The sequence below is a fragment of the Lepidochelys kempii genome, chromosome 19 (genome assembly GCF_965140265.1).
Source record: "Lepidochelys kempii isolate rLepKem1 chromosome 19, rLepKem1.hap2, whole genome shotgun sequence".
In the NCBI taxonomy this organism is placed as follows: Eukaryota; Metazoa; Chordata; order Testudines; family Cheloniidae; genus Lepidochelys; species Lepidochelys kempii.
Window position 1 is genome coordinate 20,179,078 of NC_133274.1, and position 19,106 is coordinate 20,198,183.

Here is a 19,106-nt window from a genome sequence, read left to right on the forward strand (position 1 = left end):
ACTCAAAACCTTGCTTGATAAACAATTAAAACAAGGGGAGCTGCGTCTCCGAACCTTAGGAGACATTCAACAACAAATGTATATCCTCTTGTTTACTTTAAATAATTTAACACTGAATGCAGATCAGCAGACCCCTGCGGATCGGCATTTTCACAAATCTGAGGTACTGGAAAGACCGTGTGTCTTTTACCGTCAGCTGCCCGATCCACAGTGGCTGGTCCCAGTACCTCTAATCACTTGGGGTCGGGGATATGCTGCTGTGTCTCTCCCTGCAGGACCGTTGTGGGTTCCAACTTGGTGTGTGCGACCGGCACTTAAACAACATGGCATGGCACCAGGGGCTCTCGAATCCCATACCAGAGTTTCAGCTGACTTTGGAGGAGACCGCGTTGCCCCCCGAGTCGACAACGACGGGACGGAAATGGAGGAGGCCAAGTAGTGTCCCAAACCGGCCCGTGACATGGGGAGCAGTAAAAGCATTGGTCGCCGTGGCCCAACAAAGACTGGCAGCAGATCAACAGCCAGAGACTCCTAAGACTTTGTTTGTGGTGATTCTCGCCCAAATCACTGCTAATTCTGTGATGATTGTGTGCCTTTTGTGCCTGCTATTTCCTGTAGGGGTTGGCTCGGAAGCGCTTCCCCCGTTATGAGCCCGAATGACATATAACATATGGGAAAGATTGGCTTCAATAGCAAATGTTACCCACTTTTGTCTATCTAATTCTGTAGCAGCCGGAGATTTGTTAGGTACATGCCTTATTCCAGTATGTCATCACCCTGAGGAGATGGAAAATAAGACACTGTTTTCTCCTTATGCGAATCTTTCTTCCCAGTACTCTAGCATGGCTAATTGGGGCCCGGCCAACTATACTCTGCCTCGCACGGCTATATCCCTCCACACACTGTACCCGGCCGGGGCTGACAATGTCACCTGTGCGCGTGTAGTTAACTGCACTAGTACAAACGTGCCTTTGGGCTGTCGAAAAATTTCTCAACCCCTTTTAAATTGTTCCCATGCTGTTAATGTTTCATACAATTATGGCCATATCATCCTACCATCAAGATGGTTTTTTACTTGCGGTTCACGCAACTTTAATTATATCCCTGCAAATTTAAGTGATGGCACCCTTTGCTGTCTTAGTAGAATGACACTTATATTGCCTTTTGCTGGTCAAAAACGTTGTAGAATAAGTGTACACCTTTCAGATGATTGTATTGCAGATGTTGAGCTTTTTAGTCGTGCTGAGTATACTGCTTTAGCGGCCTCTATTGTTGGGGTCCCCACGCTTGCCATGTATTCAGCCAGAACTTTAAATAACCTGGCATGCTTTGCAGCAAAGGCAATTAATACAACATCCCAGGCTATTGCCTTACTTAACACAGAACAACACGAATTAAGGGATGCAATCTTGGATAACAGAGCAGCCATTGATTTTCTGCTCCTGAAACACCATCTAGGCTGCTCCACGTTTCAGCACATGTGTTGCTTTAATTTAACTGATAATAGTCGCTCCATAGAAACTAGACTGGCTGAATTGGCCAATCTTACAACACACATACGCCAAGATCTGGGGTTTGAGGGTTTTTGGAATTGGCTTACAGGTTGGCTGCCCTCTCTAGAATGGCTGCGACAGCTTTTCGGTTATGCTGTGTTTGTAATCATTGGGCTTATTTTTTGCTGCTGCTGTGTACAATGTATTCCTTCCTTGTTAAGATTTTGTGAAATTTCGCCCTGGAAAGCGCCCCAAGTTATGTCCTTGTCTGTCTGGGAGTTAAACAGCATGACAAAACAAATTGACGGCTACCATGAGATGGCCAAATATCATTAAATAAAAAACGGGGGGATGAAGGGTTCATGTTTAGGTATTCCACCTGGAAGCAGGCAGGGCACACCCTGACTGTTTTGTAGAAGCAATGCACACATTGCTCTATCCAAGGACAAGGGCTAGATATGAACCATGAGAACTTGATTGTTGGGACAGTGACTGTGGGAAGCTTTCTTAGCCTGGGCTCAAGGCCTGAGAACCAGCATTGTAGTAGATAAAAGATGGTAAATAAGTATATTATTCAACGTCATACTTTCCTTTGTGTAACTTTTTGTGGTAGCAGTGTGTAATGCTTAGGGGGGAGAAATATAATAAAAGGAGAAGGTGGAAGGCGGGGGGCAGAACAGCCCATCTCAGCTGACCAGCCTGCTTCCTTGCACAAAAGCTGTGTTCTGTCTCATCATTCATCTGCCACATCCCATTACACCTTGAGCATCCCAACCAAAATCTCCTTTTCCAACGGCACCCCACAGAGTCACTCTGCTCTTGGGACTCTGGCCCCTCTCCACCTTCATCCCCCCGAGTCCCGTCCCCAGCGAGGACGCCCACGGCCGCTGAGGAGGACGACAGCGACTGCGGACGAGGAACTGGAAGCACTGACCTGGCAGCCAGGTCTGCAGAGGGCAGAGAGCGGAGGCCTTGTTCAGCCCCCTTGGAAAGAGGCCCAAGCGGCTCAGGCCCCCTCCTGCCGTGTTCCCCTCCGGCGAGAGCTCCGGCACCATTCCTCTCCAGAGCCGCTGCGAAAGCCGAGCCGGAGCCCTCGCTCCACAGCGCTCGACATGTTGTGGGTCGTCTTGTGTTGCGTGTGACATCTTGTGGGTTATTTTGTGTTGAGTGTGTGTTTGTGAGATGTTGTGGGTCGTGTGTGTGATGTTTTGTGTGTGATGCTTTCCGTGTCGCGGTGTGTGTGTGTCTTTGTCGTGTGTTACTTTTGTGTGTCGTGTTCTGTGCCCTTGTGTGTCATCGAATCGAAAAGCATTTTGGTGAATCATTCGAGGAGAGCTTTAGCACTAGTACTTGTCGATAATTTAAGTCTCCTTAGGAGTAATTTTCTTGAACCAATCGCTACGAACTCTCCAAGATCGAAGCTGGATTTCTGGAGTCTTTACCACTAGGTATTTGAAAAGACTGATTTTCTACCTTGAGTCCTTTGCACGAACCGATCTGTTCCAACGCACCAAGGGAGAATGCCTTTGCTTTTCTGCTGGATGATTCCGTGGGAAATTTATCGGAAGACGGATGAGGAATGAATTGTCTCATTCCTAGTCATTTTCACGAACCGATTTTAGTCCAAATCTCCAGGAGCTAATTATGACTATAGTACGGAGGATGATTCCATGTGTAATTAATTGCTAACATTGATCAGAAAGAACTGCCTCCTTTTTAGTCATTTCTACCAAATCGTCAACTGATATCTACCTAATCACAAGGAGCCAATCTGAAAGGCTTTTGGAGCACGAGTCCGTTTGTCATTGATTTTTAGCATTGATCAGTTATAACTTTCTCTTTTTTAGCAATTTTCACGATAAATCTCTGCCAAATGCCGAAGAGAGAATAGACTTGCTTTTTGGTGGATGGTTCCATGAGAAAGACCTCAGGATACCTGATTACGAAAGACGTTCTCATTTTGAGTAAGTTTCGCAACCTGCTCTGTACCGTCTGACGAGAAGTGAATCCTCGGGGCTTTCAGGAAGATTCCCTCTCAAATTTCTCTGTCGCACAGGTCAAAGATGAATTTCTCTAGTTTAGTATATTTCGAGAAACGATTTCTTCCAAATCACCAGCAGGGAATCGAAAAGCGTTTTGGTGAATCATTCGAGGAGAAATGGATCACTAGTACTTGTCAATAATGTATCTCTCATTATGAGAAATTTTCTTGAACAGATCTCTACCAAATGATCAGGTGAGATTACGTATGGCTTTTCGAGGAAGAGTGCATGAGACATCAACGGCTACATCTGATTAGCAATGAATGTCTCATTTTTAGCACTTTACACTATCCATCTGTATGTGTGACGTATTCTGTGTGTGTGTGTATGTGCGTCGGTGTCGTGCTGTGTGTGTTGTCTTGGGTGGCCACACAGGGTAATGCACAAAGCATTCCCCTCCTGGAGGAAGAGTGACACGACGTGGCCACTCAGGAGTAACACACAAACAATCCCCCGCCTCCCCCCCCCGCACCCCTCACCCCGGAGCAACAGTTATGTGTGTGGCCAATTCAGGTCATGCACAAAGCATTTCCCTCCAGGACCAACAGTGACACTGGGTGGTCAGTTGGAGTAATGCAGAAAGCATTTCCCTCACGGAGAAATGGTGACACTGCGTGGCCAATTCAGGTAGTGCTCAAATCATTTCCTCACGGAGCACCAGTTGCACAAACTGAGTTTAATAGTAATACTAATTAAACTAAACAAAAAATAGATAGGTAGATTTTCATTGATTACAAGGGAGAGCAAACAGAAGAAGGCAGATTGCTAAGCAACTACAAATACGCACGCATACTGAGCCTAAGATCTTCAAGAGACTGGATTCAAGAAGTAATTTCCCATCCTACATGTCTTTCGGCAACTTGAAGAGTTTCTGTAGCTTAGACTTCCCGTTGTTTCTTTTTACAGACTACACTCCTGTTTTAGGCTGGACTTCCCCCTTCTCATTTTCTTTGTCTCTTCAGGTACTTTCAGCAGCCTTTCTACTGCCCTGCATGATTTTCGTCCGCTCCCACTTTTCCATGGCTCCCGAGACCTCACTTGTGGGAATGCACACCTACCCGCGTCCTGTGAAGGGACACGGCACGAGGAGAGAAGAGGAAAGACGAGAAAGAGAGTTGCCGAACACAGGAGAGAAAACAGAGAAACAGGAGAGCAAGGCGAGCAACTCACCACCTGGAGTCATCCTCTTGGATCCAAGCTTCAGTTGTGGAGAAGACACCGTTCCTGACCAGAGAAACGAGCAGCCTCTGAAAATGGGACCTTTTCTCCCTCCTAGCCACAGCTGGTCAGGATCCTTTGCTTACACACCGAACCCTAATGGACAGGGCTTCCCGACCCGGACTCAGGTGGGGCGTGAGCAGAGTCCTCACCAAACCACACACTTCTCTCACCGAGACTGGCGAGAGCTCGGCTGCCAGATGGAGGGCTCTTGCCTGGCATCTGCAACGGTCACAGGCTCGCTGCTCTCACTCACATTCCGTCGCATGAGGGCATTAGACTCTGAGGCTTGACTTCTTTTTCCTTGCTACTAAACCCAGCCCAAGGGGAAAAAAAACAAGTAAGTTACCATGTCAGTCGGCAACGTCTCAGAGGCTCCTCTGTTTGCCTCTCCCACACGGCGGGGATCCGCCCCCTCCTCCCATTACACCTGGAGCATCCCAACCAAAATCTCCTTTTCTAACCGCACCCCACAGAGTCACTCTGCTCAAGAGACTCTGGCCCCTCCCCACCTTAGAATCATAGAATATCAGGGTTGGAAGGGACCCCAGAAGGTCATCTAGTCCAACCCCCTGCTCAAAGCAGGAAAGAGCAATTTCAATTCACTACAGGAAAGAGAAATTTCAATAGCAGGCTAAATAAACCACCAAGCCAAGACGACAAACCCCAGCCCGCTATTTGTGTTTTTTAAACAGTAGCTTTAGCCCGAGATTGTCACTAGATGAGGAGTCAGCAGGTTGGACGGTCCACGGTTCTGCTGACGAGGGGGCAGGTACTGCCTTCAGACGAGAGTGATGGATCCAGTTCTTGTGTTTTTTTTATTTTTGCCGCTGTATGGGAAATCAGCAGGATGGTATAGGGTTCTTTTTACTTTTTTTTGATGAGGCTCGTTTTTTTAGGTGCGAACAAGCACAGAGTCACCGGGCTGTAAGGAGTGGATGGGAGAGTCCAAGGGGAGAAGCTGGGAATCCTTGGTATACCTGTGAAGAGACAAGAGAACAGCAGACAGGGAACACATATACTGTGACAAAAAAAATTACCCAACTTTCATTCCCCTGACAGAACCGGGGTGCCATTCATGGGCCATGCCCTTTCAAACATAATTTCAAAGGGACTGAGCCCTAATCTACCCTTTGGGAGAACGCGGATACGGAGTAGGACGAGGGGCAAAGCATCAGGCCATCGCAGTGAGGCTTCTTGGCACACTTTTGAGAGATGCCATTTAAGGGTCTGATTGGTACGCTCCACTACCCCACTGGCTTGCGGTCTCCAGGGCGTACGGAGTTTCCAGGGGATCTGTAAGGCATGTGAGATGCTTTGAATGATTTTTGATGTGAAGTGTGTCCCGTTGTCAGATTCCATTCACAGGGGGAGTCCAAAGCGAGGAATGAGCTCCTTAAACTTGGGGGGCCACTGTCCTGGCAGTGCAGTTATGGCATGGGAAGGCTTTTGGCCATCCGCTGAACCGATCCACTATAACAAGGAGATATTTGAACCCTTGGGTCCGGGGAAACTTAGTAAAGTCTATTTGCCACATTTGTTCGGGGCCCGGAGTGGGTTCTAGGGCAGCTGGTGGCACAGGATGTCCCGGTCGGGGGTTATTCTTTTGGCAGACTAAGCAGTCCGCTTGTACCTGGGCAGCCAGGGGTCGGAGTCCGGAAGTGATAAAGTATTTTCCCATTAGCTGGATAAGTGCTTTTCTGCCAGCATGAGTGGTTTGATGTAGGTTCTGCAGCACCGGCTGGATTAGGCCCTTTGGTAGGAGGACCTTCCCTTCTGGGGAATGGAGCCATCCCTCCTTTTCCCGGAGACCGAGTTTGTCAGTTAGCTGTCTTTTTCTCCCAGAGTACTGAGGGGTTGGAAGCTCCCCTACTGATGGGATAAGGGCATGCATATGGGCGTTCTCAGTCTGAGGGGATGGCAGGGTGGCAGCATGCTTAGCCTCTCTATCTGCCCGGGCGTTACCTCTGGCCACATCTTGATTCTCCCTTTGATGGGCTTTACAGTGTACCACCGCCACTTCCGAGGGGAGTTGTACAGCTTCTAGGAGCCGGAGGATTTGGGGCCCGTACTTGACTGGGAGCCTTGGGCTGTCAGCATTCCCCTTTGCTTTTATAGGCTAGCATGAGCATGCAGCACACCAAAAGCATACTTTCAATCAGTAAAAATGTTGAGCCGCTTTCCTTTTGACAGTTTAAGTGCACGGGTCAGGGCTATTAGTTCAGCAAGCTGGGCAGAGGTCCCAGCAGGCAAACCTTCAGCTTCCACAGTGTCATGGAGGGTCACAACAGCATAACCCGCCCTTTTTTGCCCATCTATTACAGTACTGCTACCATTAGTGTACCACTCATAATTTGCATTTGGGAGAGGTACATCCTTTAAATCCGGACGGCTGGAGTACGGGACATTTATGATTTTTAAACAGTCATGTTTCTGTTCCTCTGTTTCTGGCAAGAGAGTGGCTGGGTTAAGGGAGGGGCAAGGCTGTAAGGTGACTTCAGAGTTCTCTAACAGCTTAGCCTGGTACCGAGCAATCCGAGCCTGGGTGAGCCAAAGCCCTCCCTTTGTATTCAATAAGGCTCGGACCATATGGGGAGTATAGATTTGCATAACCCCTTCCAATGTTAGCTTCTCGGTTTTTTTAAGCAATAGGGCAGTAGCTGCGACCGCCCGTAAACATGCCGGCCAACCCTTTGCAACCTGATTCAATTGCTTAGAAAAATAAGCCACAGGATGCTTCCATGCTCCTAACAGCTGTGTAAGCACTCCTAGTGCCACCCCCCTTCGTTCATGTACATACAACTGAAACGGCTTAGAGAGATCTGGCAGGCCCAGAGCCGGGGCTTTTATTAATTTTTTTTTTTAGGATTTTAAATGCTTTGTTAGCCTTTGGGGTCCAATAGAAGGGGTCATGATTTGCTCCTTTTACACAGTTGTACAGGGGTTTAGCCCACAGTCCAAACTCTGGGATCCATATTCTGCAAAAGCCTGCCATACCCAGAAATGCCCTGAGCCGCTTACGGTTACTTGGGGTAGGAACTTGACAGATAGATTTTTTTTTTGAAAGCTGACGCTCCCCTTGCCTTAGCTGTAACCTGATTCCTCTTCACTTTAGACAACAGGGTTCTCAGGAGGATGTTACAATTATTCCAGTCCGGCTTGTGACTACTGAGGCACCCCTTAAAGACTGATATAAACTTGCTTGGGTTGGTGGAAAACTCTTTTGCCTGTGCTTTGAAAGCAGCCAAATCCACAGGATTAAAGGGCACATGAGTATAAACCTGCATAGTTGTGGCAGGACGCCTGTCTGATTCAGACCGGGCGACTTTAGTTTCAGTGATTAAGGGGTATAGGCCAACCATTGGGGACTTACAAGGTGTGGGTGTAGGGGCCGAAGAGGACACCGGCTCTGCCATTACAGTGGGGGTGGGGGTCTGGGGACTAACATTAGCTGCTACCAAACCAGTTGGAGTCAGATTACAGCACTGTAAAATATCTGGTCGAGTACATAAAGTCAGAAACAAATGCGCATACATATGTTTATTCCATTTTCTTGTTTTTTGACAGAACAGGAGTAACTGAAGGATCGTGTTGTAATTAATTGACCCTCCTGGTGGCCACCACTCCTGGTCCTTTAGTTGATATTGAGGCCAGTCAACTGTACAGAATTGTTTTAATTGGCTTTTAGTTATTGGATTCGCACCAAATATCTTCCAGTTTGCTAGAATGCACTCTAGGGGCGTACACCGTGCCCTAACCTCTGAGCTCTGTCCCTGTCCCATACCTACAGGGTAACTCTGGGCGTCCCCAGGTTCCAACAGAGCATATAATCCGGATTTTAAAAGGATCCTACCTTATCCAAGGAACCGGTTCTTCACCGTGGCCTGCAGCTGCTCCTCCCCCACGTCTAAGGGACCGGTTCTTCACCGTGGTCCACAACAGCTTCTCCACTATATGAGTGCGTTGCACCGTTGTGCCCTCTGGGGTCGATCAAATCGCGTCTCCTCCGAGGCCCCCGATGAACTCACCGGTGCGCACTGGGCGTCGGTTCTTGCCGCAATCCTTGACCTCCAGGAGGGGTCCGGGCAAGGCTAAATTGCAGCCTCGAGCCCACCCAGGGACGCCAAAAGCTGTTGCTGGCACCCAGTGCCGAGAGGCTGAACAACAGCTTGAGTTGGTTCGTTACCCGGTGTGCTACACCCAATAATTACAACGGGGTGGAGAAGCAGAAAAGTTTATTTGAAGCTTTAAAAAGGTAGAGGGAGATTTGAATTTCAAATCCTGTACCACAGAGCAGGAAGTTACACAGGCTTTTATACATTTTTTTTAGCATATTTATTTAATAGCAAGCTGCTCCAAGTATTTATAGAGCCAGCCAATCCAGTTGCCAGCTAGTTTTTTAATTTTTTGTATTATTTGTTAAACTATACAAAAAGCTGCTTTATTTAGCATTGTTTTTTATATTTTTTTGTTTGGCCTTGCTTAGTTTTAAGCAGTTTAACTCTGCAACATACTGTTGCAAATTTTCAGCATAATTGCTGTGTGTGCCTCCAGGCGGGGGGGGGGGCAAGGACACTTGGGCCGAGCATGCAGACCTGCTGTAAGTGCCTCCAGGCAGAAGGGGGGGGGCAAGGACACTGGGGCCTAGTGCGAGGAGGGCTTCATCGACACTCGTGGTCTTCCATCCCCTTAAGTTACCTAGTGGCCATGCCCCAGTGTTCCCAACACTCCTGTGCCGCTGCAGCTGTCTGTGCCACTGCCTGACTGGCTGCTACCTTTATAGGACCCCTAGTCAGTGAAGCCCCGCCCCCTAATCAGGGCTCAGCTTCTCTCCCAGCACAAAGCCCCTGCACATACAGATACTACCAATACAAAACCAAACACACACAAATACCATCTCCTCCAACAGAACTCCCACTCAAACTCCCCTGTTTTCAGCTCTGTTTGCTAGCTCCTGTGCCGCTGCCTGACTGGCTGCTACCTTTATAGGACCCCTAGTCAGGGAAGCCCCGCCCCCTAATCAGGGCTCAGCTTCTCTCCCAGCACAAAGCCCCTGCACATACAGATACTACCAATACAAAACCAAACACACACAAATACCATCTCCTCCAACAGAACTCCCACTCAAACTCCCCTGTTTACAGCTCTGTTTGCTAGCTCCTGTGCCGCTGCCTGACTGGCTGCTACCTTTATAGGACCCCTAGTCAGGGAAGCCCCGCCCCCTAATCAGGGCTCAGCCTCTCTCCCAGCACAAAGCCCCTGCACATACAGATACTACCAATACAAAACCAAACACACACAAATACCGTCTCCTCCAACAGAACTCCCACTCAAACTCCCCTGTTTACAGCTCTGTTTGCTAGCTCCTGTACCGCTGCCTGACTGGCTGCTCCCTTTATAGGACCCCTAGTCAGTAAAGCCCCGCCCCCTAATCAGGGCTCAGCTTCTCTCCCAGCACAAAGCCCCTCCAAGCCTCTACACATACAGATACTACCAATACAAAACCAAACACACACAAATATCTTCTCCTCCAACAGAACTCCCACTCAAACTCCCCTGTTTACAGCTCTGTTTGCTAGCTCCTGTGCCGCTGCGTGACTGGCTGCTACCTTTATAGGACCCCTAGTCAGTGAAGCCCCGCCCCCTAATCAGGGCTCAGCTTCTCTCCCAGAACAAAGCCCCTCCAAACCTCTACACATACGGATACTACCAATACAAAACCAAACACACACAAATACCTTCTCCTCCAACAGAACTCCCACTCAAACTCCCCTGTTTACAGATCTGTTTGCTAGCTCCCATGCCGCTGCAGCTGTCTGTGCCGCTGCCTGACTGGCTGCGACCTTCATAGGACCCCTAGTCAGTGAAGCCCCGCCCCCTAATCAGGGCTCAGCTTCTCTCCCAGCACAAAGCCCCTACACATACAGATACTACCAATACAAAACCAAACACACACAAACACCTTCTCCTCCAACAGAACTCCTACTCAAACTCCCCTGTTTACAGCTCTGTTTGCTAGCTCCTGTGCCGCTGCAGCTGTCTGTGCCGCTGCCTGACTGGCTGCTCCCTTTAGAGGACCCCTAGTCAGTGAAGCCCCGCCCCCTAATCAGGGGTTAGCTTCTCTCCCAGCACAAAGCCCCTACACATACAGATACGAACAATACAAAACCAGAAACACACAAATACCTTCTCCTCCAACAGAACTCCCTCTCAAACTCCCCTGTTTACAGCTCTGTTTGCTAGCTCCTGTGCCGCTGCAGCTGTCTGTGCCGCTGCCTGACTGGCTGCTACCTTTATAGAACCCCAAGTCAGTGAAGCCCCGCTCCCTAATCAGGGCTCAGCTTTTCTCCCAGCACAAAGCCCCTACACATACAGATACTACCAATACAAAACCAAACACACACAAATACCTTCTCCTCCAACAGAACTCCCACTCAAACTCCCCTGTTTACAGCTCTGTTTGCTAGCTCCTGTGCCGCTGCCTGACTGGCTGCTACCTTTATAGGACCCCTAGTCAGTGAAGTCCCGCCCCCTAATCAGGGCTCAGCTTTTCTCCCAGCACAAAGCCCCTACACATACAGATACTACCAATACAAAACCAAACACACACACACAAATACGTTCTCCTCCAACAGAACACCCACTCAAACTCGCCTGTTTACAGCTCTGTTTGCTAGCTCCTGTGCCGCTGCCTGACTGGCTGCTACCTTTATAGGACCCCTAGACAGGGAAGCCCCGCCCCCTAATCAGGGCTCAGCTTCTCTCCCAGTACAAAGCCCTTGCACATACAGATACTCACAATACAAAACCAAACACACACACACAAATACCTTCTCCAAGAGAACTCCCACTCAAACTCCCCTGTTTACAGCTCTGTTTGCTAGCTCCTGTGCTGCTGCAGCTGTCTGTCCCGCTGCCTGACAGGCTGCTACCTTTATAGGACCCCTAGTCAGTGAAGCCCCGCCCCCTAATCAGGGCTCAGCTTCTGTCCCAGCACAAAGCCCCTCCAAGCCTCTACACATACAGGTACTACAAAACAAAACCAAACACACACACGCAAATACCTTCTCCTCCAACTGAACTCCCACTCAAATTCCCCTGTTTACAGCTCTGTTTGCTAGCTCCTGTGCCGCTGCCTGACTGGCTGCTACCTTTATAGGACCCCTAGTCAGTGAAGCCCCGCCCCCTAATCAGGTCTCAGCTTCTCTCCCAGCACGAAGCCCCTGCACATACGGATACTAACAATACAAAACCAAACACACACACACAAATACCTTCTCCTCCAACACAACTCCCACTCAAACCCCCCTGTTTACATCTGTTTGCTAGCTCCTGTGCCGCTGCAGCTGTCTGTGCCGCTGCCTGACTAGCTGCTGCCTTTATAGAACCCCAAGTCAGTGAAGCCCCGCCCCTAATCAGGGCTCAGCTTCTCTCCCAGCACAAAGCCCCTACACATACAGATACTACCAATACAAAACCAAACACACACAAATACCTTCTCCTCCAACAGAACTCCCACTCAAACTCCCCTGTTTACAGCTCTGTTTGCTAGCTCCTGTGCCGCTGCAGCTGTCTGTGCCGCTGCCTGACTAGCTGCTGCCTTTATAGAACCCCAAGTCAGTGAAGCCCCGCCCCCTAATCAAGGCTCAGCTTCTCTCCCAGCACAAAGCCCCTACACATACTGATACGAACAATACAAAAGCAAACACACACAAATACCTTCTCCTCCAACAGAACTCCCACTCAAACTCCCCTGTTTACAGCTCTGTTTGCTCGCTCCTGTGCCGCTGCAGCTGTCTGTTCCGCTGCCTGACTGGCTGCTACCTTTATAGGACCCCTAGTCAGTGAAGCCCCGCCCCCTACTCAGGGCTCAGCTTCTCTCCCAGCACAAAGCCCCTACACATACAGATACTACCAATACAAAACCAAACACGCACCAATACCTTCTCCTACAAAAGAAGTCCCACTCAAACTCCCCTGTTTACAGCTCTGTTTGCTAGCTCCTGTGCTGCTGCAGCTGTCTGTGCCGCTGCCTAACTGGCTGCTACCTTTATAGGACCCCTAGTCAGTCAAGCCCCGCCCCCTAATCAGGGCTCACCTTCTCTCCCAGCACAAAGCCCCACCAAGCCCCTACACATACAGATACTACCAATACAAAACCAAACACGCACAAATACCTTCTCCTCCAACAGAACTCCCTCTCAAACTCCCCTGTTTACAGCTGTGTTTGCTAGCTCCTGTGCCCCTGCAGCTCTCTGTGCCGCTGCCTGACTGGCTGCTACCTTTATAGGACCCCTAGTCAGGGAAGCCCCGCCCCCTACTCAGGGCTCAGCTTCTCTCCCAGCACAAAGCCCCTACACATACAGATACCACCAATACAAAACCAAACACGCACCAATACCTTCTCCTCCAACAGAACTCCCACTCAAATTCCCCTCTTTACAGCTCTGTTTGCTAGCTCCTGTGCCGCTGCAGCTCTCTGTGCCGCTGCCTGACTAGCTGCTGCCTTTATAGAACCCCAAGTCAGTGAAGCCCCGCCCCCTAATCAAGGCTCAGCTTCTCTCCCAGCACGAAGCCCCTGCACATACGGATACTAACAATACAAAACCAAACACACACACACAAATACCTTCTCCTCCAACACAACTCCCACTCAAACCCCCCTGTTTACATCTGTTTGCTAGCTCCTGTGCCGCTGCAGCTGTCTGTTCCGCTGCCTGACTGGCTGCTACCTTTATAGGACCCCTAGTCAGTGAAGCCCCGCCCCCTACTCAGGGCTCAGCTTCTCTCCCAGCACAAAGCCCCTACACATACAGATACTACCAATACAAAACCAAACACGCACCAATACCTTCTCCTACAAAAGAAGTCCCACTCAAACTCCCCTGTTTACAGCTCTGTTTGCTAGCTCCTGTGCTGCTGCAGCTGTCTGTGCCGCTGCCTAACTGGCTGCTACCTTTATAGGACCCCTAGTCAGTCAAGCCCCGCCCCCTAATCAGGGCTCACCTTCTCTCCCAGCACAAAGCCCCACCAAGCCCCTACACATACAGATACTACCAATACAAAACCAAACACGCACAAATACCTTCTCCTCCAACAGAACTCCCTCTCAAACTCCCCTGTTTACAGCTGTGTTTGCTAGCTCCTGTGCCCCTGCAGCTCTCTGTGCCGCTGCCTGACTGGCTGCTACCTTTATAGAACCCCAAGTCAGTGAAACCCCGCCCCCTAATCAGGACTCAGCTTCTCTCCCAGCACAAAGCCTCTACACATACAGATACCACCAATACAAAACCAAACACACACACAAATACCTTCTCCTCCAACAGGACTCCCACTCAAACTCCCCTGTTTACAGCTCTGTTTGCTAGCTCCTGTGCCGCTGCCTGACTGGCTGCAACCTTTATAGGACCCTTAGTCCTGGAAGCCCCGCCCCCTAATCAGGGCTCAGCTTCTCTCCCAGCACAAAGCCCCTACACATACAGATACCACCAATACAAAACCAAACACACACACACAAATACCTTCTCCTCCAACAGAACTCCCACTCAAACTCCCTTGTTTACAGCTCTGTTTGCTAGCTCCAGTGCTGCTTCAGCTGTCTGTGCCGCTCCCTGACTGGTTGCTCCCTTTAGAGGACCCCTAGTCAGTGAAGCCCCGCCCCCTAATCAGGGGTCAGATTCTCTCCCAGCACAAAGCCCCTACACATACAGATACTACCAATACAAAACCAAACACACACACACACACAAACACCTTCTCCTCCAACAGAACTCCCACTCAAACTCCCCTGTTTACAGCTGTGTTTGCTAGCTCCTGTGCTGCTGCCTGACTGGCTGCTACCTTTATAGAACCCCAAGTCAGTGAAGCCCCGCCCCCTAATCAGGGCTCAGCTTTTCTCCCAGCACAAAGCCCCTACACATACATATACAACCAATACAAAACCAAACACACACAAATACCTTCTCCTCCAACAGAACTCCCACTCAAACTCCCCTGTTTACAGCTCTGTTTGCTAGCTCCTGTGCCGCTGCCTGACTGGCTGCTACCTTTATAGGACCCCTAGTCAGTGAAGCCCCGCCCCCTAATCAGGGCTCAGCTTTTCTCCCAGCACAAAGCCCCTACACATACATATACTACCAATACAAAACCAAACACACACAAATACCTTCTCCTCCAACAGAACTCCCTCTCAAACTCCCCTGTTTACAGCTCTGTTTGCTCGCTCCTGTGCCGCTGCAGCTGTCTGTTCCGCTGCCTGACTGGCTGCTCCCTTTATAGGACCCCTAGTCAGTGAAGTCCCGCCCCCTAATCAGGGCTCAGCTTCTCTCCCAGCACAAAGCCCCTACAAATACAGATACTACCAATACAAAAGCTAACACACACAAATACCTTCTCCTCCAACAGAACTCCCACTCAAACTCCCCTGTTTACAGCTCTGTTTGCTAGTTCCTGTGCCACTGCCTGACTGGCTGCTACCTTTATAGGACCCCTAGTCAGGGAAGCCCCGCCCCCTAATCAGGGCTCAGCTTCTCTCCCAGTACAAAGCCCCTGCACATACAGATACTCACAATACAAAACCAAACACACACGCACAAATACCTTCTCCAACAGAACTCCCACTCAAACGCCCGTGTTTAGAGCTCTTTTTGCTAGCTCCTGTGCTGCTGCAGCTGTCTGTGCCGCTGCCTGACTGGTTGCTCCCTTTAGAGGACCCCTTGTCAGTGAAGCCCCGCCCCCTAATCAGGGCTCAGCTTCTCTCCCAGCACAAAGCCTCTACACATACAGATACTACCAATACAAAACCAAACACACACAAATACCTTCTCCTCCAACAGAACTCCCTCTCAAACTCCCCTGTTTACAGCTCTGTTTGCTAGCTCCTGTGCCGCTGCAGCTGTCTGTTCCGCTGCCTGATTGGCTGCTCCCTTTATAGGACCCCTAGTCAGTGAAGCCCCGCCCCCTAATCAGGGCTCAGCTTCTCTCCCAGCACAAAGCCCCTACAAATACAGATAGAATCATAGAATCATAGAATATCAGGGTTGGAAGGGACCCCAGAAGGTCATCTAGTCCAACCCCCTGCTCAAAGCAGGACCAATTCCCAGTTAAATCATCCCAGCCAGGGCTTTGTCAAGCCTGACCTTAAAAACCTCTAAGGAAGGAGATTCTACCACCTCCCTAGGTAACGCATTCCAGTGTTTCACCACCCTCTTAGTGAAAAAGTTTTTCCTAATATCCAATCTAAACCTCCCCCACTGCAACTTGAGACCATTACTCCTCGTTCTGTCATCTGCTACGATTGAGAACAGTCTAGAGCCATCCTCTTTGGAACCCCCTTTCAGGTAGTTGAAAGCAGCTATCAAATCCCCCCTCATTCTTCTCTTCTGCAGACTAAACAATCCCAGCTCCCTCAGCCTCTCCTCATAACTCATGTGTTCCAGTCCCCTAATCATTTTTGTTGCCCTTCGCTGGACTCTCTCCAATTTATCCACATCCTTCTTGAAGTGTGGGGCCCAAAACTGGACACAGTACTCCAGATGAGGCCTCACCAATGTCGAATAGAGGGGAATGATCACATCCCTCGATCTGCTCGCTATGCCCCTACTTATACATCCCAAAATGCCATTGGCCTTCTTGGCAACAAGGGCACACTGCTGACTCATATCCAGCTTCTCGTCCACTGTCACCCCTAGGTCCTTTTCTGCAGAACTGCTGCCTAGCCATTCGGTCCCTAGTCTGTAGCTGTGCATTGGGTTCTTCCGTCCTAAGTGCAGGACCCTGCACTTATCCTTATTGAACCTCATCAGATTCCTTTTGGCCCAATCTTCCAATTGGTCTAGGTCCTTCTGTATCCTATCCCTCCCCTCCAGCGTATCTACCACTCCTCCCAGTTTAGTATCATCCGCAAATTTGCTGAGAGTGCAATCCACACCATCCTCCAGATCATTTATGAAGATATTGAATAAAACCGGCCCCAGGACCGACCCTTGGGGCACTCCACTTGATACCGGCTGCCAACTAGACATGGAGCCACCGATCACTACCCGTTGAGCCCGACAATCTAGCCAGCTTTCTACCCACCTTATAGTGCATTCATCCAGCCCATACTTCCTTAACTTGGTGACAAGAATACTATGGGAGACCGTGTCAAAAGCTTTGCTAAAGTCAAGAAACTACCAATACAAAAGCAAACACACACAAATACCTTCTCCTCCAACAGAACTCCCACTCAAACTCCCCTGTTTACAGCTCTGTTTGCTAGTTCCTGTGCCACTGCCTGACTGGCTGCTACCTTTATAGGACCCCTAGTCAGGGAAGCCCCGCCCCCTAATCAGGGCTCAGCTTCTCTCCAAGCACAAAGCCCCACCAAGCCCATACACATACAGATACTACCAATACAAAACCAAACACGCACCAATATCTTCTCCTCCAACAGAACTCCCACTCAAACTCCCCTGTTTACAGCTCTGTTTGCTCGCTCCTGTGCTGCTGCCTGACTAGCTGCTACCTTTATAGGACCCCTAGTCAGGGAACACCCGCCCCCCAATCAGGGCTCAGCTTCTCTCCCAGCACAAAGCCCCTACACATACAGATACTACCAATACAAAATCCAACACACACAAATACCTTCTCCTCCAACAGAACTCCCACTCAAACTCCCCTGTTTACAGCTCTGTTTGCTAGCTCCTGTGCCGCTGCAGCTGTCTGTGCCTCTGCCTGACTGGCTGCTACCTTAATAGGACCCCTAGTCTGTGAAGCCCCACCCCCTAATCAGGGCTCAGATTCTCTCCCAGCACAAAGCCTCTACACATACAGATACCACCAATACAAAACCAAACACACACACAAATACCTTCTCCTCCAACAGGACTCCCACTCAAACTCCCCTGTTTACAGCTCTGTTTGCTGGCTCCTGTACCGCTGCCTGACTGGCTGCAACCTTTATAGGACCCTTAGTCCTGGAAGCCCCGCCCCCTAATCAGGGCTCAGCTTCTCTCCCAGCACAAAGCCCCTACACATACAGATACCACCAATACAAAACCAAACACACACACACAAATACCTTCTCCTCCAACAGGACTCCCACTCAAACTCCCCTGTTTACAGCTCTGTTTGCTAGCTCCTGTGCCGCTGCCTGAATGGCTGCTACCTTTATAGTACCCCTAGTCCGGGAAACCCCGCCCCCTAATCAGGGCTCACTTTCTCTCCCAGCACAAAGCCCCTCCAAGCCTCTACACATACAGATACTACCAATATATAACCAAACACACACAAATACCTTCTCCTCCAACAGAACTCCCACTCAAACTCCCCTGTTTACAGCTCTGTTTGCTAGCTCCAGTGCTGCTTCAGCTGTCTGTGCCGCTGCCTGACTGGCTGCTCCCTTTAGAGGACCCCTAGTCAGTGAAGCCCCGCCCCCTAATCAGGGCTCAGTTTCTCTCCCAGCACAAAGCCCCTACACATACAGATACCACCAATACAAAACCAAACACACACACAAATACCTTCTCCTCCAACAAGACTCCCACTCAAACTCCCCTGTTTACAGCTCTGTTTGCTAGCTCCTGTGCCGCTGCCTGACTGGCTGCTACCTTTATAGGACCCCTAGTCAGTGAAGCCCCGCCCCCTACTCAGGGCTCAGCTTCTCTCCCAGCACAAAGCCCCTACACATACAGATACTACCAATACAAAACCAAACACGCACCAATACCTTCTCCTCCAAAAGAACTCCCACTCAAACTCCCCTGTTTACAGCTCTGTTTGCTAGCTCCTGTGCCGCTGCAGCTGTCTGTGCCGCTGCCTGACTAGCTGCTGCCTTTATAGAACCCCAAGTCAGTGAAGCCCCGGACCTTAATCAGGGCTCAGCTTCTCTCCCAGCACAAAGCCCCTCCAAGCCCCTACACATATAGATACTACCAATACAAAACCAAACACACACAAATACCTTCTCCTCCAACAGAACTCCCTCTCAAACTCCCCTGTTTACAGCTCTGTTTGCTAGCTCCTGTGCCGCTGCAGCTGTCTGTGCCGCTGCCTGACTGGCTGCTCCCTTTATAGGACCCCTCGTCAGGGAAGCCCCGCCCCCTAATCAGCGCTCAGCTTCTCTCCCAGTACAAAGCCCCTGCACATACAGATACTCACAATACAAAACCAAACAAACACACACAAATACCTTCTCCTCCAACAGAACTCCCACTCAAACTCCCCTGTTTACAGCTCTGTTTGCTAGCTCCTGTGCCCCTGCCTGACTGGCTGCTACCTTTATAGGACCCCTAGTCAGTGAAGCCCCGCCCCCTACTCAGGGCTCAGCTTCTCTCCCAGCACAAAGCCCCTACACATACAGATACTACCAATA